Source organism: Sminthopsis crassicaudata, chromosome 1 (genome assembly GCF_048593235.1).
Source record: "Sminthopsis crassicaudata isolate SCR6 chromosome 1, ASM4859323v1, whole genome shotgun sequence".
NCBI lineage: Eukaryota > Metazoa > Chordata > Mammalia > Dasyuromorphia > Dasyuridae > Sminthopsis > Sminthopsis crassicaudata.
In genome coordinates this window covers 630049870-630072464 of record NC_133617.1, presented here as the reverse complement: position 1 = coordinate 630072464, position 22595 = coordinate 630049870, and the positions used below count along the sequence as shown (strand labels likewise).

Here is a 22595-nt window from a genome sequence, read left to right as displayed (position 1 = left end):
TGGAGACAGAGCAGAGCACTCTGCAGGGCCATGGCTTCTCTTCCCATCTTCCGCCAGGTTTGAGGGATTGAGAACCAGTGATGAATGAACTGGCTAAGAGCAAGATGAAAGTCCCCTCCTTCAAAATTTTTGTTGTTCAATTTTTCAGGCATATCTGACTCTTTGTGACTCTATTTGGGGTTTTCTTGGCAAAAATACTGGAGTGGTATGTCATTTCCTTCTCCAGCTCATTTTGCAGATGAAAAAAAACTGAGCTGAACAGGGTTAAAGGACTTGCCCAAGGTCACAGAGCTAGTAAGTGCCTGTGACCAGATTTGGACTTGGGTCTTCCTGACTCCTGGTCCATTCATTGTGCCATCATTGCTACCCTAGCAACCAAAATGTCAATTTAACCCTTCCAGCCAAGGTAATTACTCGGATTCAAAGAAACAATTGTATGAATACAGGATAAGGCTGATAATGCTGAACATATGTTAATTTAAAAAGGAGTTTGAAGTTCTAGGGTACTACTAGAGATTGGGTGTTTTGCTCAGTCTATCTACCCAAGGTGGGGAAAGACTTGTGAGATCCTAGGCTGAAATCCTAGAAGTATAATGTCCCCAAAATGAAGTATAAGAACTTACACATTAAGATGAGAAGGGACTTAAGTTCAATTTTTCTGTCTCTGTCTCTCTCTGCCTCTCTTTCTCTCTCTGTCTCTCTATCTCTACATCTTTCTTTCTCTGTCTCTGTCTGTCTGTCTTTCTCTCTCTGTGTCTCTCTCTCTTCCTTCCTCCCTCCATCTGTCTGGTGCTATCTTTGTCTGGGTGAGTCTCTCTCTCTCTCTCTTTTTGTCTCTCTTCCCTCTCTTTCTCTGCCTCTGTCTCTCCTCTGTCTCTCTCTCTCTTTATTCCTCCTTCCAACCCTCCCTGTCTCTGTCTTTCTGTGTGTGTCTCTCTTTGTCTCTGCCTCTCTTTCTGTCCCTTGGTTTCTTTCTGTTTGTCTTTCTTTTTCTTTCTCTCTTTCTCTGTCTCTCTCTGCCTCTGTCTTTTTCTCTGTGTGTCTGCCTGTCTCTGTTTCTCTCTTTCTATCTCTCTGTGTATCTGTCTCTGTCTCTGCCTTGTTCTCTTCTTCTGACTGAAGAAATAAAGACTCAAAGATAACATCTCCCAGGTTACCCAATAGCAGATCAGACTTGCCTCATGTGTGGTATGATTAGGATAGAACATCAATCAAACCACACTGAGAGCATCATGGTAAGTTCTGAGTGACATGTTTTAAGAAAAGTACCAACCAAAGTCCATTGAAATGAAATTTCTGGAAATGGTGAAACATTTGGAAAATATCATATTGGAAACTGTTAAAGACTCTAGAGACTTAGTATAACTGAATATTAGAGTTAGGGAAATGGGTTGTGATTTGCCAATGGTCATGTAATAAATAAGCGATATGATTAGTCTTCAAATATCTCAAGGGCTCCCATGTGGAAACTGAATCACCAGCGTTCCACATAGCTCAAGAGTGCAAGATGTAAAATAACGAGTAAAAATCTGAGGAAGGCAGGTTATTGCTTGAAATAAGGAAGGTCTTCCTTATAATCAGAGCAGCCAAAAATAAAAATTAGATATAGGAGCTCATAAGATCCCAAAGCTGGAAATACATATGTAAAGAGACTCAACAGCCATCTCTTAGCAATGCTGTAGGAAGGATTCTTATAGAGCCCTGTCTGGGCTTTGTGGCCTCTAGACTCTCCTTCATCTGTGATGTTTGTTTCTACAGAGGCATCTAAATCTCCACTCACTGCAGACATGGTGCCAGGTACATATGTCACTTGTTGACCTGCCAGCTTTCTGGTAATCTTACAGCTGAGAGAGATACTCCAGGTGCTTGAAAGTCTATTCTATAGGTCACTTTATAAATAACCACTGCCCTCAATGCCAGAGATTCTCAGATTCTAATTTGACTCTATCACTAACTACTTTTTTGCCATTGGCTAAGGGTCTCTGAGTCTCAGTTCCTTAATTTGTAATATAATGGTGATGGATTATATCAATGTTGTCAAACTCAATTTGAAATGGGAGCAATGAAGTCATACATAAAGATGCTTGAGGTCAAATATTGACTTAGAAGAACACATAATTAACATTATCTATATGCAATTTGTTTTTATTCACTTTGTTAAATATTTCCTACTTATATATGAATTTTCTCAGGCCACGTTTGTTATAAGCTACTTGGGGCTTGCAGCCAGTATGTTTGTCACTTCTGGATAAGATGGTGTCTAAGGACTCTGCTGACTCCAAAATCCTTTTTAGATCAAACATTGTATACTTTAAACTTCTAATGTTTTTTCTCTTTATCCTTAGACCCATCATATGAACAATGTACTTTCCTATCAATCTAAGCTACTAGGTAAGCAAGGTTGGAATTCTGCTAGATCTTCAGTGTCCACCATTTTTCAAAGGATTTAGCAGAGTGTCTTTGAAATAGTAATAGTAACACTCCTATAAAGGATATTTGTATTTTCTTCATTTTTGTCTGGAAGGAAGAAAAAGAGCACATATGAGATGGCCAGTTCCTGAAAGCATAATCCCTAATTTGTGGGCTCTCCTGGGACTAGGCTAAGACCTCTCAGGGGAATTTTTCCAGATATTCAAAATCTTCATGGCTCTATCCTCCTGCCTTAGTTGTTTCAACGTCACTAGCAATAATATCCGTGCCCCTATACCTCCAACCTCCCCAACACAGCACACACACTAGTTGTGGATGGGATAGTTTCTAGCCCCAAAGGAATCACTATTTCTTTTTTTCATTAGTTATACTCTTAATATTCGTGGTCAGTTCTCTGAGATTTTAAATTGCAGAGCAGGTATCCATCTGGGAAGTTACTCAGTAGGGAGTTACTGAAACTTACCAGAGAAATCTTCTATATTGTTCTCCATTTCAAAGAGATATACTTCTATGACTGTGCAGAAATTAAGTAATTAAGAACCAAATACCACATTAGCTATTATGGGAAAATAGAGTCCTTTTTCAAAACTTCATAAAGAACTGGTGACTGTGGAGCCATAGACAATGATTTCAGAAGTCTTGCCTGTCCCCAGGCAGCTGGAAGATACTTTACAGAAAATCAGAGCTGGGAAAAAACTTTTAAAATAAGCTAATAACACATTTCATAAAATCACAGAGTTAGGATAGACTTCAGAGGCTAACCAGTTTAATCCACACCAAACGATCCTGTCTGCAAAAATTTCAATAACTTGGTAATCCAGCTCATGCTTGAAAACTTCCATTTACTCAAAGATGCTTTTTACTTTGATTCTTGACACAAGAACTGGATCTATTTCTCAGTAACAGACACATAATGCTCCTAACACTGTTCTGTGGGCCAAGCAGAACAAATCCAATCCACTTAATAGCACTTCATCAACATGAAAAAAGTTGTCATGTCCTCTTTGAGTTATATCTTAATTTCCATTTCCTTCAATATATTCTTGTTTGACATGGCACTTAAGCACCAAAGTAAGTTCTAATTGTTTTTTTTAATCTGCACTATTTCAACATGGGGGGGGGGGCAATGTACCTACATAAGTATCTTTATTTTTGAAAGACTTAGAAATTTTAGTATATTATAAGTTCATAGAAATCAACAGTTTCATGGTTATCAAAAATCTAATGAAATTGTAGACTGCTCTAACTGAATTAAACTCTTCCAAATGAAGAAGATAGATGTTCCCCAGGATTCTGTCATGGACAGATTATATCTGGAATATTATGATTAATATGGGGCATCATATCTTAGGAAGAAGATTTCTGTTGAGGAAAAAACCTTGTCATAAGAATTGATTGAGTTAAGAAAATTGGGTATTTTACTTGGTAAAAAAGTAATAAATGGATATGACATTTAATTGAATCAAATTGATGTTTCAACTTAAAAAGAGAGGATACCAGAGAAATATTACTACTCTTATCAAGGATAGCCCCTGTTATCTCTTTGGCCAAGAATATGCAGTATTGGAAGAAAAGTCCAACTGAATGGAATGGAATTCTTTGGCTTATATGACCTGTAGTCTAAAAAGGATCTGTTTTTAAAAAATTCATCAGTTTCCAATCACCTATAGAAAGTTATTAGTGAAAATCATTGAGCAGCTCCAGGAGAAAGTGAGCAGATTCTATGATTTGGGGATTAGTTTCCTCTGAAACTCAAGGGAGATCTCAGAGAAGAATTAGAAGGACCAGGTCACCCTGGCTACCACAACTTCTGCTGCTGCCATAGGAGTCTTCTGAGAAAAAGTTGAGGAAAGAGAGCCATGGGGAAGAGGGTTCCATTAGAGTTGTATAAACAAGAGTGAGGAGGAAAGGATCCAAATGCTAGTAGAAAGGACATGGTAGAGGAGTGGCAAACAATAGCTGGTGCTTGCCATAACTGGGATCTACTGTAATTACCATCAATTTGCCAAAGACAGGTAGAACATTTAACAATAGAATTTAACAAAAGAAGTATTTAATTGGTGGTGACATTCCTTCAACTGAGAATCCATGAAGATGGAAAATGTCTCTTCTCCCTTGTCTCTCTTCTCTGATAAGGCATATGTCTCATGCAAAGTTTTTTTTTCCTCTATAAGTTTGTTCATAATCACTGATTTAATTACTGTTTTATTGCCAACTTACTTTAGATGAAATATGATTGATCTTAATTTTTTGTGTGTTTGTTTTATTATTTGTGAAGAGAGAATTGCAAAAGACAGAAAGAGTGACTAGTCTGGTTGTACATAAATTTGGCTACTGACTTGGAGATGAGGAATGATATGACAGAAAATGATATTGATTTATTTTGTTTAATAAACATTCCAAAGTGATTTAAATTGAGTCCAGGACTTTTGCCTTAAGTGAAAGCAAGTCAATATTCATTGACATCTGCTATAAGGCTGCATTTTTTGACTCACATTGCCTCCTCCTTTCAGTTCCTTTATTTTCAGTGCATGTGAAGAGAAGGAACTCTATGGAGAGATTTTGAGGGAAGTAATAAAAAAGGAAGTTATACCCAATAGGGAGAGAAATGACTTTCTAGATCCAGCCAGAAGTATTCATATTCCAAGGGTGGGTATCAGAGAAGGAAAAGAGAATCGTTTATTTTCATTTTGACCAAACAAATCTCCATAGAGACTTAGTATAAAGGCTATACAAGTATTTAGAGGACTTCCATGTAAAATAAGGGTTAGATATGGTCTACATGGCCCCAGAAAATAGAACTAAAAGTGATGAGTAAAAGTCAGAGAGTGACATTTAATCTTGATGTGGGGATGAGGCAGAAGGGTTGTCTAACAAATAGAGCTATTTCAAAATAGGCTAACTATTTTAGAAAACACTGGATTCTCATCATTACATATCTCACATTCCCATGATTATTAGCATTTATTTGCCACTGAGGTTTACTAAATACTTTGCATATTTTAATTCATTTGATTGTCAGAAAAAGCTGGGAAGAAGATGTTATAATTATGCCCATATAACAAATGGGGAAACTGAGATACAGAAATGTTAAGTGAGTTGTGCAAGATCACACAGCCAGTGTCTGAGTCAGGATTTGAATGCAGGTCTTCCTGCATTCTTACACTTTCAATGCCTTTGTTTTAACCACAACATTATATAGCTGTCACTAGAAGCTGGGTGAATATTTTTGAGATATTATAGAGGGAGTTCTTCAAATGTCAGTCAACAAGCATTTAAGTAATTGCTCGGTAGCAGGCACTATGCTTGCCTAGGAAGTGAGATTCAAACCGACATCACCTAGCTTCTAGGTAATCAATGTTAATTACCTCTAAATCCCCTTCAATAATGAACCTTCTATGTTCTAAGTTCCCTTCCAGGTCTAACATTTTGTGATTTATATCCTAAATTCCATTCTAGCTTTAACATGTCACAGTTCATGTTGCAAGTGTCCCTCCAGCTCTGACATTTTTTTTTAACATCCTTCTATAAGCTTACATTATATGTACAATATCCTAGGATCCCTTCAGTGTTCCATGATCCTATATACTTCTACAAATGCTCCATGATGATATTGGTGCCATTGAGACTGGGAAGTAAGGGTGGGGAATATGCTGGGAAGGTCAAGCCTCTGATCCTTCCCCTTCTATCACCAACAATCTATTCTTCAGTTGAATGTGATTGAAATTGCTTGCATTTGAGCCCCATTAAAACACTCGAATGGTTTATAAATACAAACAGAATTCTATATTATCCTTTCCAAGCAGTCATAATTCCAATAGATGTTCAAGAAGTGAGATAAACAAGGGACAGTGCAGATATAAGACAAACTACTGTGCTTAACTGTACAGAGAAATACAGAACTCCTTACTTTCTAAAAAGAGCTGTGAGAGAGCAGGATTGAAATTCCAGGGGACTAGCTATGGTGACTAGGCTTCTAACAACAAATTTAGCAGAGGTCTTTACCAAGCTGTAAGCCTCCTGCTTTGTTTGTTTGTTTGTTTGTTTTTAATTAATAAGAACAGCTGATTTTACCAAGCCCTTGGTTGTGATCTCCCAGTTTTTCTGGCCATGAAATAAGGTGAAAGACTTTCATTTGAGTACTGGTGTCTAACACTATGGCCTTAAGTTAGTTCATCTCTGTGGAATATGTTTTCCTTTTCTCTGAAGGGAGCAGGTTGAGTTAGAATAATCAGAGATTCTTAAAACAGGGATCTGTAAACTTTTTAAACAATATTTTTATTTTGATAATTTAATGTATTTGTTTTCCTTTGTAATACTATATATCCCAGTCAATGCATTTTAAAATATTATTCAGAGAAAGAATCCTGATGTATCAACAAATTGCTCCATGAGCGAAAAAAAAAAAAAATTAAAAAAAAATGAGAGGACTCCTGGGCTAGATGGTTTTTAATGTCTCCAACATTCTATATTTTAGGTTCAAATTTCCTTTAGTCTTAATAACATTCATTCTATCTTATGTTCTCTGTTCCAAGGTTCCTTTTAGCCATAATTTTTTTTTTTAATTCTAAACTATAAATTTTTTCTAACCATAATTTTAGCCATAATTTTTTTTCTAATTTTAACATTTTTTGTCCTATAGGTTAACAGCCTTTCTTTCCCTACTATTCTTTTGTTCTAATCAATCCTTTTCTCTTCTATCCAGAAAAGGATTGGAGGATTGGATCTGAGCATTATATTGCACTAAGTTCCATGGTTGGTGTTCAGTTGTTTTTCAGTTGTGTCCAAATCTTCATGATCCTAATTGAGATTTTCTTGGCCAGGATACTGGAGTGGCTTGCCATTTTCTTCTCTAGTTCATCTTACAAATGAAGAACTGAAACAAATAGAGAAAAGTGACTTGACCAGAGTCACACAGCAAGGAACTATCTGAGGCTAGATTTGAACTCAGAAAGACCCTGCTTGAAATGTTCGACTATTACAATTTGATAAGAGAGAACATAGATTAGTAGCTAGAGCTCTTGATTTGGAGTCACAAAGACCTGGATTCTAATGATACTTCAGATATTTAATAGACGGGTAATCTTGAACAAACCACTTAACCTTTTTAAGCATCGGTTTCTTCAGCCAGAATAATAATAACATCTATCATTGAGTTGTTAAGATCAAATGAGTGTTAAAAAAAAAAAAAAAAAAAAAACCACTGTGAACCTTAATGTAATATATAAATGTGACTTTTGCTGTCATAGGTCTCAGAGAGGAAACTGATCACAGAAAGCTTTTACTACTCTTCTGAAAGGGAAGAATGGAAGGAAGGAAAGGAGGAGAGAAAGGAAAGAAGGAAGCAAAGAAGCAATTAAGGAAAGAAGGAAGGAAGGAAGGAAGGAAGGAAGGAAGGAAGGAAGGAAGGAAGGAAGGAAGGAAGGAAGGAAGGAAGGAAGGAGGCAGGAAAGAAGGAAGGAAGGAAAGAAGGAAGGAAAAGAGAAAAAGTAAAGGAAGGAATGTAGTGGACAATAGATGAAATGAATCTTCTAAACATTGATTTGTTAATCAATATATACCAATTGCCTAACAGAGCGGTTAGGTTGTCTGGACAGTGACAAGGTGAGAACTCAGGTTGTCTGGACAGTGACAAGGTGAGAACTCAGGTTGTCTGGACAATTACAAGGTGAAAACTCAGGTTGACTTGACTATTCTCTGGCTCAGACCTTTGGTTAGGGCCTTTAAAGGTAGTTTACATCTTAGGAATTCTAAGAGGAGCAAGTTCATTGGTGGAAGTATTTCCCCACGCCCCATTGAGTTCTCACATGCCTATTGTCTGGGAGGATAAAAGAAGGGCTGCATTGGGTCTGAGAGAATCTACTCTCATATAGAGTTGTGACACCAGGCAGGCTGAAAGGAGACCAGTCTGATTTGGGGAAGGACAAGAGCTGGAGGAGATTCAGAGCTCCCAAGAAACCTGCGCACAGAGGAAAATATTTTAAAGATCTCCCAGAGAAGGATTATAATTGAGCAGATGACTGGACCCTCACAATTCAAGAACTTTACAGAGCAGCATCAGGCTTTTTCCTCAGCTTAGAAATAGAACCCAAATACAGGGAGAAATAGACCTTTATACATTAAAAACAACTAATCAAATAAGGCCAATTAATTAAAAAGAAACAATTTGACATTAGGCAATCTAATTTCTAATTGAAGGAAAATTTGTAAATAAAAAGGAACATGAAAACAGTAGCTTATTGGTCAGTATGGGGCCAATTTTCAAATAAGACATTTGGGTTGCTTAAGATGGACAACCATGAGAAAATTTTTTACATCAGTCTTTGGATATGACTGAGTTCCTGGTCAGTATAAATTAGATCTTTGGTCAAGAGTCTCTAACAACATATAGAAATGGCCCAGAATATGAATGGGATGAACTCTTCCATAAAATGGAAGTGAATAGTAAAGTGGATTAAAATAAATAATTCTACATTATGTTGTTCACAAGAAACACATATGACACAGAGAGACACATACAGAATAAAGGTAAAAGGCTAGAACAAAACGTATTATGCTTCAGCTGAAGTAAAAAAACAAAAAAACAAAAAAACATAGGTAGCAATTATGATTTCATATGAAGCAAAAGTAAAAATAGATCTTTGTTGGGGTTTTGCCACACCACTTGTTGCAGTCTCACTGGAAACCGAAAGTACCTTACTGCGCGCTGCTAGCTTCCTCCAGCCTTCGGACGTCTCCGGCCCTGCTTCAGAGACAGGAGCGGGGAATAAGCAAACAGAGAGCCAACATGTAGCAGAACTGGTCTTTATTGTCTGCCCGCCAAAATGTCTCCCCGAGCTGTTGCTGTTCCCTACTTTTATACAGAATCTTCTTGGACCCTCCCCGATTCCTCCCTTCATGGGCGGGGCCAGCTCCTTTAGCAATGCCTAGCCGTTTTTCTCCTTATATGGCCAGGCAACTCACAGCCCTACTTGTCTAGTGACACGTAGCTCTATTAGTCAACCCGGAACCACATCCTGGAGATGACTGACATTAGGACGGCTCCCTTCCGCACAGGGGGCTCAGGTCCAGGTCCATTACAGATCTTATTAAAAGAGATAAGGAAGAAAAGTACATTTTGATAAAGGGTATCATAAGTAGTAAGGATACTAAATGTGCATGCACGAGGAGGCATAGCAGACAAATTCCTAGAGAAGATTTTAAGCCAGTTGCAAAGAAATAAACAAAAAAAAACTATCCTAGTGAGAGACTTCAACATTCCCTTCTCAGAATCAAACAAATCTAACCACAAAATAAACAAGAAAGAAACTAGGGAGGTTAATAGGATCCTAGAAAACCTAGGAAAACTAGGAGAAACTAGGAAAAAATGAATAGGGATATAAAGTAATACAGCTTTTTCTTGATGGTACATGGCATGCCTACACAAAAACTGATCATGTTTTAGAACATAAAAGCCTCAGAATCAAGTGCAGAAAGACAGAAACAGTAAATGCTTCCTTTTCAGACCACACTGTAATAAAAAAATATTCAATAAAAGGGCCAGAGAAAGAAAAAACTAAAAGACAATTGGAAATTAAATAATCTAATTCTAAAGAATCAGTGAGTCAAACAACAAGTCACAGAAACAATCCATCATTTCCTTCAAGAGAATGACAATAATGAGACAACATACCAAAATCTATGGAATGTAGACAAAGCAATTCTTAGGGGAAATTTTATATCTCTAATTTACTACATGAATAAAATAGAGAAAAGGGGCAGCTAGGTGGCGCAGTGGATAGAGCACCAGCCCTGAAGTTGAGGACCTGAGTTAAAATCTGACCTCAGATACTTAATACTTCCTAGCTATGTGACCCTGGACAAGTCACTTAACCCTAATTGCCTCAGCAAAATAAAATAAAATACAGAAAGAGAAGATTAATGAATTAGGGATGCAATTTTAGAAAAACTAGATAAAGAACAAATTAAAAACCCCCAATTAAATACCAAATTAGAAATTTTAAAACTCAAAGGAGAGATTAATCAAATAGAAATTAAGAAAACTATTGAACTAATAAACTAAGAGTTAGTTTTGTGAAAAAAAAAAAAACAACAAAATAGATAAACTTTTGGTTAATTTGATCAGAAAAAAGAAAGGGAAAAAAATCACTAGCATCAAAAATGAAAAGGGTGAACTTACCACCAATGACAAAATAGTTTGCCCAACTGCATGGCAGCAAGTTTGACAATCTAACCTAAATGGATGCATATTTACAAAAATATAAATTGACAAGGTTAACCAAAGTGGCCCATTTTAAGTTCAAACAATACAATAACGTTTTCTCCTAGACCAGATTCAGTAAACCACTGAAAAGACAATGACTCTTCCCTGATGTCTTTTTCCTTCATCCCTCCATGTGGCATCATGTAATTGGAACTTCCTGTGAGGGATGGAAGAAAAGTAGCTTGACTTTTTCTCTTGGTCAGAAGGCAATCATGAGTACATGACAGCTAAGGTTCATATCCTGACTATGCATGCCTGAGACTGAATCTCAGAGCCCTAGCTACCTTTGCAGTTTAATATTTCTTTCTGGAGTAGAGATGGATGACCTGATAGTCAAATATTGATCTAGAGATGAATGTGTCTGGGCTTAGAGGTGACTGCATAAATTCAAAATGTATAGAGATTGTGGGTCATTTAGTTGGTGATAACTAGTGATAGAGAGAATTTCTGCATCAGTAAAGATGGCCACCTACAAGAAAAAGAATTCAAGTTTTAGTCTGGCTGTCAGATGACATGGATTTTGAGGGAGCCATATATAACCAAGTTGAAATATAACAGTGCCTTGTCAGCATTTCAGCAAATTTCTTTATGTCCTCACCAGGTTTCAGTCAGGAAAGTATAACAATTACAAATTATTCAATTTGGTTTTAAATCTATTAGTTTTATTCTTGTATTTTTTAAATTTACCTTTTTTGTAGGAAATAAAATATCTTTCCCACATTTGATTTATCATGTATGTTTAGTATTTTTCTATTTCTCACCCCAACTCTCTCCCTTCCCCTGTTGAGGACACCTTACTCATGAACTAAACCTAACCTTTAAAAATTTTCCCAGTGGAACATGCTGGTGTTGTACTGATTTGAAGAGTGTAATAAAAATGATCCTAAACCCATCTTTTTTCAGGCTAAGTTTTCCCACAACTAGACCTGGTCTAGCCACCACATATGTAGGTTGAAAGTTTATGTCTTATCATGATGAAGATAGACACAGTACAGCACGGCAGTCCTCCCAGTCTCAACAGAAATTTCTTATTATTAAATAAATAAATGTATCCAGAGAGGGAATATAACTTACCCAAAGTCACATAGAAGGCTAATGACAGAACTGGGAATTCAATGCAAGTGTCCTATCTTCCATCCTACATTTCTACATCTATAGCATGCTCTTTTCTCTAGATAACAATATATCTCTGTGGCACAAAAGTACAAATAACTGTAGCCCAAACACAACAGTTACTAGCATTCTTCCCAAACATCACAAACCTTCCATCTAAGTTGTAACAACTCAGTGTAAATTTTTGAATAATACTCTGTTAGATTCTTATTATTTTAGAAGAAAACTTGAAAAATTGATTTAGGATTTAAAGGGATCTTAGAAAATTAAACTGATTGGAGGAGGAAGAAATCTGTGACCAAAGAATAATTGGAGATCATTATTGATCACAAAATAGATAATTCTGATTATATTAAGTTAAAAAGTTTTTGTACGAACAAAACTAATGTAGATAAGATTAGAAGGGAAGCAATAAACTAGAAAAAATATTTTTATATTCAAAAGTTCTGATGAAGGCGTCATTTTATAAAATATATAGAGAATTGAATTTATAAGAATTCAAACCATTCTTCAACTGATAAATGGTCAAAGGATATGAATAGACAATTTTCAGATGAAGAAATTGAAACCATGTCCAGTCATATGAAAAGGTGCTCTAAACCATTATTTATCAGAGAAATGCAAATTAAGACTACTCTGAGATAGCACTATGCACCTCTCAGATTGGCTAAGATAACAGGAAAAGATAATGACAAATATTGGAGGGGATGTGGGAAAACTGGGACACTAATTAATACATTGTTGGTGGAGTTGTGAACTGTTCCATAACCATTCTGGAGAGCAATTTGGAACTATGGCCAAAGGGCTATCAAACTGTGCATACCCTTTGACCCAGCTATGTTTCTACTGGGCTTATATCCCAAAGAGATTTTAAAGGAGTGAAAAGGGACCCACATGTGCAAAAATATTCATGGCAGCCCTTTTTGTAGTGACAAGAAACAGGAAACTGAGTGAATGCCCATCATTTGGAGAATGACTAAATAAATTATGATATGTGAATGCTATTGAATATTATTATTTTATTAGAAACGATCAGCAGGATGATTTCAGAGAGGCCTGCATGAAGTGAAATGAGCAGAACCAAAAGATCATGATACATAGCAACACAATATTATACGATAATCAATTATGATATATGTGATTCTTTTCAACAATGAGATGATCAGACCAATTCCAATGGTCTTGTGATCAAAAGAGCCATCTATACCCAAAGAGAGGACTGTGGGAACTAAGTTAGTTCAAACATGGTATTTCTCATGTTTTTTTTGTTTGCTGTTTTGCTTGCATTTTATTTTCTTCAGCATTTTCTTCTCTGGTTTGATTTGGTTTTTCTTGTACAGCAAGATAATTGTATAAATATATATGCATATGTTAGATTTAGCATATATTTCTACAATGTTTAACATATATTAGACTACTTGCCATCTAGGGGAAATGGGTGGCAAAAGGGGGAAACTGGAACACAAGGTTTTGCAAGGGCTAATATTGCAGAATTATCTATGCATATGTTTTGAAAAATAAAAAAGATTTAATAAAAAAACTTAAAAAAAAAGAAAATGAAACATGCTCAGAGAGGGGAAATAGCTTGCCTTATTTGAAGGGAAAAGTAGCCCAAGTTCAACTATCCTGGAAATAAGAGTAAGCCAGACAAAGGTTAAGATACAGGTGCAAGATGTGTTACAGGAATCCTCAAACTCCCACCAATCATCTTTTTCTTTTTTTAATTAATTTTATAATTATAATTTTTTGACAGTACATATGCATGGGTAATTGTTTTTTTTTTTTTTTACATTATCCCTTGTACTCACTTCTTTTTCAAATTTTCCCCTCTCTCCCTCTACTCCCTCCCCTAGATGATAGGCAATCCCATACACAATCATCTTTTTCTTGAGGAAAAAGAAAAAGAAAAGCAAATGCAAAGAATATTTTGATGATTATAAAATTATGAGGAAAGATAGAGATTTAAATTTGTGGACTAATTCAAAAAGAAGTTGAAGGGAGGAGAATAATTTGATAAGATTGAGGACAACAGTTAAAGGGAAGGAGAAGGAAAGGATGAAAGCAACTTAAGGAAGAGGGGAGAGAAGGAAGAAATGAAAAAAGAGTTTGAAAAATAAATTGAATAGGAGAAAGAAAAGGGAAATGAATGAAAAGAAGAAATTTGAAAACAAAGGGGGAAAAGATTAAAAGAAGGTGAAAAATGATTTAAGAAGAAGATGCAGAAAATCTATATCAGAAGGCCAGGGAGGAAAATTTGACCCTGAGGACAGGATGATTTAGTAGGAGAGAACATTGCTTGTGTAGTCAGAGGACCTGGGTTCAAATTCCACTGTGTGCTCATGTCCCCTTTATCTTCCTTGGGTTTTATCTTCACTTCTAAATGTATTGGACTACTTTGCCTCTGAGGTCATACCCAGATCTTGATCTATGCTGCTATGATCCTATAACAGGTAAAGGAAGAATGAATTGCAAAGTAAGAGCTTACAGAGAAATATGTGAAAACACAGAAGAAAAAGCATCATGTCTGATACTTAAGAGGAGAGTTCAAATATCACTTCTAATTCTGGCAAATCACAACCCCCTTACACCTCATTCCTTCTATATTTCTTCTAGTTTTATGTCTATTTAACTATGGCTCATTGACTATAAGAGAAGTAAAGAGAGAAGAGGAACTTGGGAAAGGTTGGGAGAAAGGCTCAAACTAAAAGAAGAGAAAGAGAGGCAAGGACAAAATTAAAAATGGGAAAAAGAAGTTGTTGAGACAAAAGAAAGGAAATTTAGGGTCATTTTTCAAGTTCCCATATTATCAGGATGAATGAAGTGTCCCTAAACAAAATGGAAGAATAACAAAAAAAAAAAAAAAAAAAAAAAAAAATGAAGTCCAGAGAAAAGGATCAAATGAGACAGATCACAATTCTGACCTATACCTGGATTTAGGAGGAAAACCAGTAATGACTTCCCAAATTTCACAAGAGACAAAATCCAAGAAAGAAACTAATAGTAAAATCCATAACTGCAATGTTTTCATATAGAAGACTAAAGTACAAGTAGCAAGAAAGCTACACCAGAGAGACTAACAGAAAGAGACAAATTTGATACCACTTGGAAGGATGAGACTAGTAACTAAAGCGTGTCTCTCAAAGGATGTACTTCGTTCAAAAGAAAAAAAGTGTCACCAACCCCCTTCTTCACTCTCATCTGACTTAATCTTCCACCCAAAATACACAAAAGGTCCAAATTGCTCCTTTAACAAGAGCTCCTAAGTCTCTTTTAGCTCTGAAGTAATGGTTATGATCCATTTACTCTGTCACTCCATCATATCAGTTCCAATAGGATCCCATCTTCCTGGCTCAGTTGAGTGATTCCCTTCCTTGCCATAAATCTTTCTTCTCTAATCAATTTGCAGACATCCAGTCAGATTGCAGTTGTGAAAGCAGCTTGAATTTCCGTTTTTCTTATTTTGCTCAAATATCTCTAGCTAGTGCCACCATAACTTGTCCAAAGATAATAATCACAAAATTACAGTCTCAGAGTTGTAAGGGGCCTCAGAGACCATTTAGTGAACCCTCTGCCTGTAACAGAAATCTTTCCTATATCATATTAAGCAAGTAAACAGCCATCTGGCCTTTGCTGCAAAAACTTCTGTAAAATTAGCTCATTCCATTTTGGATAGTACTAATGCTGATGAATGAATTAAAAAATAAACATTTATTAAATTTTATTCTGTGTTAAATTTTGTGGGCTTTAAAAAGAGGGATAGCCCTCCCTCCACTCTCATTTTAATAGAATAAAATATATAGAGGGAAGTGGTAGCTAAAGAAGAGAGAGTTTTAGTATTACCAAGAATGACAGGAATGGTGATTTGGGTATGGGGTAGTTAGTTGACTGACCCTCTAGAAGCAGTAGTATAACTGTTTTGATCAAAATGTCCAGAGCAAGAAGTAGACAGCAGGAGTGTATGAGGTGGTGGGGTCAGGGAAAAAGAATATGGAATCTGGGACCAACGTAGTTAATAGTGGATGAAGTTGACTAGTCTGTCCTTAACAATCTAGATTTCTAGATCCCAGGCAGGGGGAATTACAAAGATTTCAACTTCCTGTAGTATGTTAGACAAGAAAACTAAAAGTTGGTTATTGAAATGGGGGGGGGGGTAGTGGTAGGAGACAAGAATGACTGAGTGATTAGATGGTGGAGGTGTATATAGGAAGGTCTTTTATCAATAAAATGTAAAGAAGTCATTCTCTAGATAGTACCTCCCAGGCTATTGGGGAAAAATTTGAGTTTATCAAATACATGATTACTATACTCATTAGCTATTTTGTCCTGTGAACCTAACCTATTCCATTAATCTACTACTCTATTTCTTAGCCAGTAACAAATTTTTTTTTAATTTAATTTTTATTTTATTTTATAATTATAACTTTTTTTTTGACAGTACATATGAATGGGTAATTTTTTATAACATTATCCCTTGCACTTACTTCTGTTCAGATTTTTTCCCTTCCTCCCCCAACCCCCTCCCCCAGATGGTAGGCAGTCTTATACATGTTCAATATATTACAATATATTCTAGATACAATGTATGTGTGTAGAACCAAATTTCTTGTTGCACAGGAAGAATTGGATTCAGAAGGTAAAAATAACAGTTTACACTCATTTCCCAGTGTTCCTTTTCTGGATGTAGCTGATTCTGTCCATCATTAATCAATTGGAATTGGATTAGCTCTTCTCTATGTTGAAGATATCCACTTCCATCAGAATACATCCTCATACAGTATCATTGTTGAAGTGTATAATGATCTTCTGGTTCTGCTCGTTTCACTTAGCATCAGTTGATGTAAGTCTCTCCAAGCCTCTCTGCATTTCTCCTGCTGGTCATTTCTTATTTCTTATTTCTTATTTTCTTATTTCTTATTTCTTATTGCTGAGGCTAGAGTTTCTAGTACTATATTGAAAAGTAATGGTGATAGTGGACAACCTTGTTTCACTCCTGATCTTACATGGAAAGGTTCTAGTTTATCGCCATTACATATGATGTTTACTGAAGGTTTTGAATATATGCTCCTTATTATTTTAAGGAATAGTCCATTTATTCCTATACTCTCAAGCGTTTTTAGTAGGAATGGATGTTGGATTTTATCAAATGCTTTTTCTACATCTATTGAGATGATCATATGGTTTTTATTAATTTGATTATTAATATGGTCAATTATACTAATAGTTTTCCTAATATTACACCAGCCCTACATTCCTGGTATAAATCCCACTTGGTCATAGTGTATTATCCTGGGGATGATTTTCTGAAGTCTATTTGCTAATATCTTATTTAAGATTTTAGCATCAATATTCATTAAGGAAATTGGTCTATAGTTTTCTTTCTCAGTTTTCGATCTACCTGGTTTAGGTATCAATCAGTACCATGTCTGTGTCATAGAAGGAATTTGGTAGGACTCCTTCAATCCCTATTTTTTCAAACAGTTTACATAGCATTGGACTTAGTTGTTCTTTAAATGTTTGGTAGAATTCACATGTAAATCCATCTGGTCCTGGGGACTTTTTCTTAGGAAGTTGATTAATAACTTGATCTATTTCTTTTTCTGAGATGGGACTATTTAGACTACTTACTTCTTCCTCTGTTAATCTGGGCAAGCTATATTTTTGAAGGTATTCTTCCATTTCATTTAAGTTATCGAATTTATCGGCATAAAGTTGAGCAAAGTAGCTCCTAACTATTGTTCTAATTTCCTCTTCATTAGTGGTGAGTTCACCCTTTTCATTTTCAAGACTAACAATTTGCTTTTTCTCTTTCCTTTTTTTTAATCAGGTTTACTAAGGATTTGTCTATTTTGTTGGTTTTTTCATAGAACCAACTCTTAATTTTATTAATTAATTCAATAGTTTTTTTTTTACTTTCAATTTTATTAATCTCACCTTTTATTTTTTGAATTTCAAGTTTTGTGTTTGTCTGGGGGGTTTTAATTTGTTCCTTTTCTAGCAATTTGAGTTGTAAGCCCAATTCATTGGCCCTCTCTTTCTCTATTTTATGCAAGTAGGCCTGTAGAGATATAAAACTTCCCCTTATTATTGCTTTGGTTGTATCCCACACATTTTGGTATGATGTCTCATTATTGTCATTTTCTTGGGTGAAGTTATTAATTATGTCTATGATTTGCTGTTTTACCCAATCATTCTTTAGTATAAGATTGTTTAGTTTCCAATTATTTTTTGGTCTATTTTTCCCCTGGCTTTTTATTAAATGTAATTTTGATTGCATTATGGTCTGAAAAGGATGCATTTACTATTTCTGCCTTACTGCATTTGATTTTGAGGTTTTTATGCCCTAGTATATGATCAATTTTTGTATAGGTTCCATGAACTGCTGAGAAGAAAGTATACTCCTTTCTGTCTCCATTTAGCTTTCGCCAAAGATCTGTCATATCAAACTTTTCTAGTATTCTATTTACCTCTTTCACTTCTTTCTTATTTATTTTGTGGTTTGATTTATCTAATTCTGAGAGTCCCAGGTTGAGATCTCCCACTATTATAGTTTTGCTTTCTATTTCCTCTTGCAGCTCTCTTAATTTCTCTTTTAAGAATTTAGATGCTGCACCACTTGGTGCATATATGTTTAATATTGATACTGCTTCATTATTGATGCTGCCCTTTAGCAGGATATAATGCCCTTCCTTATCTCTTTTAATTAGATCAATTTTTGTTTTTGCTTGATCTGAGATGAGGATGGCTACTCCTGCTTTTTTGGTTTTGCCTGAAGCATAATAGATTCTGCTCCACCCTTTTACTTTTAGTTTGAATGTCTCACCCTGTTTCAGGTGTGTTTCCTGTAAACAACATATAGTAGGATTCTGACTTTTAATCCAGTCTGCTAACTGCTTCCTCTTTATGAGGCAGTTTGCCCCATTCACATTTATGGTTAGAAGGACTAATTCTATATTGCTTGCCATCCTATTAACCCCTGCTTATGCTTTTCCCCTTTTGTTCCCTCTTACCCCCCTACCCAGTATTCAACTTGTGAACACCACTGCTTTTCACAGCCCTCCCTTTTTAGGATCCCTCCCCCACTTTATAGTTCCTCCCCTTATTTTACCCCTTTTCCTTGAAATTGCTGTATTCCCTTCCCCTTAGCTTACTCTTTCCCTTTCACTTTTCAATGAAGTGGAAGAAGTTTCACCATAAATCGAATATGTCTATTGATACACACTATGTTCATCTCCCTCCTTTCTTTCTCTCAGATATAATAGGTTACCTTTGCCTCTTCATGAGATGTAGTACCACCACTTTACACTTTTTTATGATATAATTTCCTTTCCACCTCTAGTTTCTAAGACAAATTGTACATATGTTCTTTACATATTTTTTTGGCAGAAGTATAGTTCTCAAGATTTCTTTTTACCTTTTTAGAAATCTCTTGAGTTCTGTATTTGAAGATCAAACCTTTTATGTAGGTCTGTTTTTTTCATTAAAAATAGATGGAATTCATTTATTTCGTTAAATGTCCATCTTCTTCCCTGGAAAACGATGCTCATTCTTGCTGGGTAAGTTATTCTTGGCTGCATACCAAGTTCCTTAGCCTTTCGGAATATCATGTTCCAGGCCCTTTGTTCTTTTCATGTGGACGCTGCTAGATCCTGGGTTATCCTTAATGTGGATCCTCCATATCTGAATTGCTTTTTTCTATCAGCTTCCAATATCTTTTCCTTTGTCTGATGGTTCTTGAACTTGGCCACTATATTTCTTGGCATTTTGATTTTAGGGTCCCTTTCAGTAGGTGATCGATGAATTTTTTCAACGTCTATTTTACCCTCTGTTTCCAGAATGTCTGGGCAGTTCTCTTTGATAATTTCCTCAAAAATAGTGTCCAAGGTCTTTTTTTCCTTGCATTTTTCAGGGAGTCCGATTATTCTCAAATTGTCTCTCCTGGATCTGTTTTCCAGGTCTGTTGTCTTTCTGATAAGGTACTTGACATTCTTTTCAATTGTTTCATTTCTCTGGTTTTGCTTGACTACCTCTTGGTTTCTCCTTGAGTCATTCATTTCTACTTGTTCCAGTCTAATTTTCAATGATGTATTTTCTTCACTCACTTTTTTAATATCTCTTTGTAATTGTCCAATTGAGTTTTTATCTTCTATGGAATTTTTTTCCATTTTATCCATTTTATTTTTTAGAGAGCTGTTTTCTTTTTCCAGCTTACTAATCCTATTTTCCTTGAAGTTGTTTACTTTTTCCAGCTCACTAATCTTGTTTCTCAATGATTTGATTTCTTTATCCACTCTGTCTTTGAATGCATGGGATGACTTCTCCAGGCTCTCTTGCCAAGCTTCCCTTTCCTTTTCCCATTTCTCTTCCAGCTCTCTTGTGAGAGCCTTTTTGATTTCCTCTATGAGATTCTTTTGTATTGAGGAGCAGCTCATATCCCTCTTAGGGGATTCATCTGGGGACAGTCTGGTTTTAGTCTCCTCATTGTTTGAAGTCTGCTCTCTCTCCATACAAAAGCTGTCAATGGTTAGAGCCCTTTTGAATTTTTTGTTCATTTTGTCAGAGTAGGAATCAAAGAAAACAACTTGACAAGAGAAACAATAGGTTTGTTTTTGGGGGGATGGGGCTGGATGGTATTAATGGGCTTCCTCTACAGACTGGGGGTAGGGCAGCAGAGAGCCACTAACAGAACAGCAATGAATGTACTGAGTCTGCGCTCTGAGGCTCTGAGAACGAGCTGAGTCAGTCCAGGTGGGGGTTGGGGGTGGCCGGGTTCTGAGAGATGCTGGCTTTCTGGGGTTTTAATCTTCACCTCAGGTGTTTACACCCTCTCCACTGCTCCTGGCTTGCTGCCAAGATGGAGTATCCACACTGGGGAAAAAGTCTTTTTGCAGAAACGGCAGAGATCGTACCCCTCCCCCTCCAGTCTGAGCTGTGTGAGCTGCCTGTCTCACTCTGGCTTGCCTGCCTCAGTCTGCGCCCAGTCTGATTGACCCTCCCCCAAGCAAACACAGACCTTTTCTGGCGACTTTCAAGGATGTCTTCTCTTGGTGATTATTTGTGGATTTCTTTCTGGGTCAAGCATTAAGTCTGAGGCTTGTCATGAAGTAAGTTCTGAGAGAAAATGAGGAGCTCAAGCAGCTGTCTGCCTCCAAGCCACCATGTTGGCCGGAAGTTCAGTACCAAATGGTTTTGATGACCACTGTTTTGTAATATAATTTTAGGTCTGGCACAGCTAGGCCACCTTCATTTATATTTTTTTTTTCATTAATTTCCTTGAAATTCTTGACCTTTTGTTCTTCTAAATGAACTTTGTTATTAGTTTTCCAGATCAGTAGAATAATTTTTTGGGAGTTTGATTGGTATGGCACTAAATAAGTAGATTAATTTAGGTAGTATTGTCATTTTTATTATATTTGTTCAGCCTACCCATAAGCACTTGATATTTTCTAAATGATTAGATCTGACTTTATTTGTGTGGAAAGTGTTTTGTAGTTGTGTTCATATAGTTCCTGACTTAGCCTTGACCGAGAGACTCCCAAAAACTTTATATTATCTGAAGTTATTTTAAATTGAATTTCCCTTTGTATCTCTTGCTGTTGGACTTTGTTGGTAAAACATAAAAATGCTGATGACTTATTTTGTATCCTGAAACTTTACTAAAGTTTGAGTTGTTTCTAGTAGTTTTTTAATTGATTCTTTTGGGTTCCCCAAGTATACCATCATATTATCTGCAAAGAGAAATAATTTGGTTTCCTCATTACCTACTCCAATTCTTTTCTCTCTTTATTGCCAAAGCTAACATTTCTAGTATAATATTGAATTATAATGGTGATAGTGGACAATCTTGTTTCACTCCTGATTTTATTGGTGATGGTTCTAATTTTTCCACATTACATATAACGCTTGCTGATGGTTTTAAATAGATGCTACTGATTATTTTAAGGAAAACTCCATTTATTCCTTTACTTTCTAGTGTTTTTAATAGTAGTGAGTGTTGAATTTTATCAAATGCATTTTCTGCATCTATTGAAATAATCATATGATTTTTGTTAGTTTGGTTATTGATATAGTCAATTATGCTAATAGTTTTCCTAAAATTGAACCAAGCCTGAATTCTGGTATAATTCTCACTTGGTCATGATATACTGTGACTTTCCATAATCTCCTTGCTAATATTTTATTTAAATTTTTTGCGTCAAGATTCATTAGGGAAATTGGTCTATAATTTTCTTTCTCTGTTTTCACCTTATCTGTTTAGGTATCAGTATCATATCTGTGTCATAAAAGGAATTTGGTAGGACTCCTTCTTTCTCTATTTTTTCAATTAGTTTGGATAGTATTGGAATTAATTGTTCTTTAAATGTTTGGTGGAATTCACATGTAAATCCATTTGGCCCTGAAGATAATTTCTTAGGGAGTTGATTAATAGCTTATTTTATTTCTTTTGCTAAAATGAAACTACTTAAATAATTTTATTTTCTCTTCTGTTAATATATTTTTGTAGGTATTTCTCCATTTTACTTAGATTATCAAGTTTATTGACATAAATTTGGGCAAAATATCTCTTCTTCATTAGTAGAAAGCTCTCCCTTTTCCTTTTTGAAACTAATGATTTGATTTTCTTCTTTCCTTTTTCTAATCAAATTAACTAAAGATTTATTTATTTTGTTGGGTTTTTAATGAAACCAACTCTTATTTTAATTTATTAATTCAATAAATTTATTATTCATTAGTTACTAATTCAATAGTTTTCTTACTTTTGATTTTATTTCTATCCACTTCTGTTTTATGG

At 35.6% G+C, this 22595-nt stretch overlaps 1 long non-coding RNA gene across 1 annotated transcript; it reads right to left on the bottom strand.

Moving 5' to 3' along the window:
- Positions 1-6193: 6193 nt before the first annotated feature.
- On the bottom strand, positions 6194-9268 carry LOC141555589 (uncharacterized). Its single transcript, XR_012486261.1, has 2 exons — positions 9126-9268; positions 6194-7306 (listed from the first exon to the last, which is right to left on the bottom strand). It is a non-coding gene; the product is annotated as an uncharacterized LOC141555589 (long non-coding RNA).
- Positions 9269-22595: the final 13327 nt, after the last annotated feature.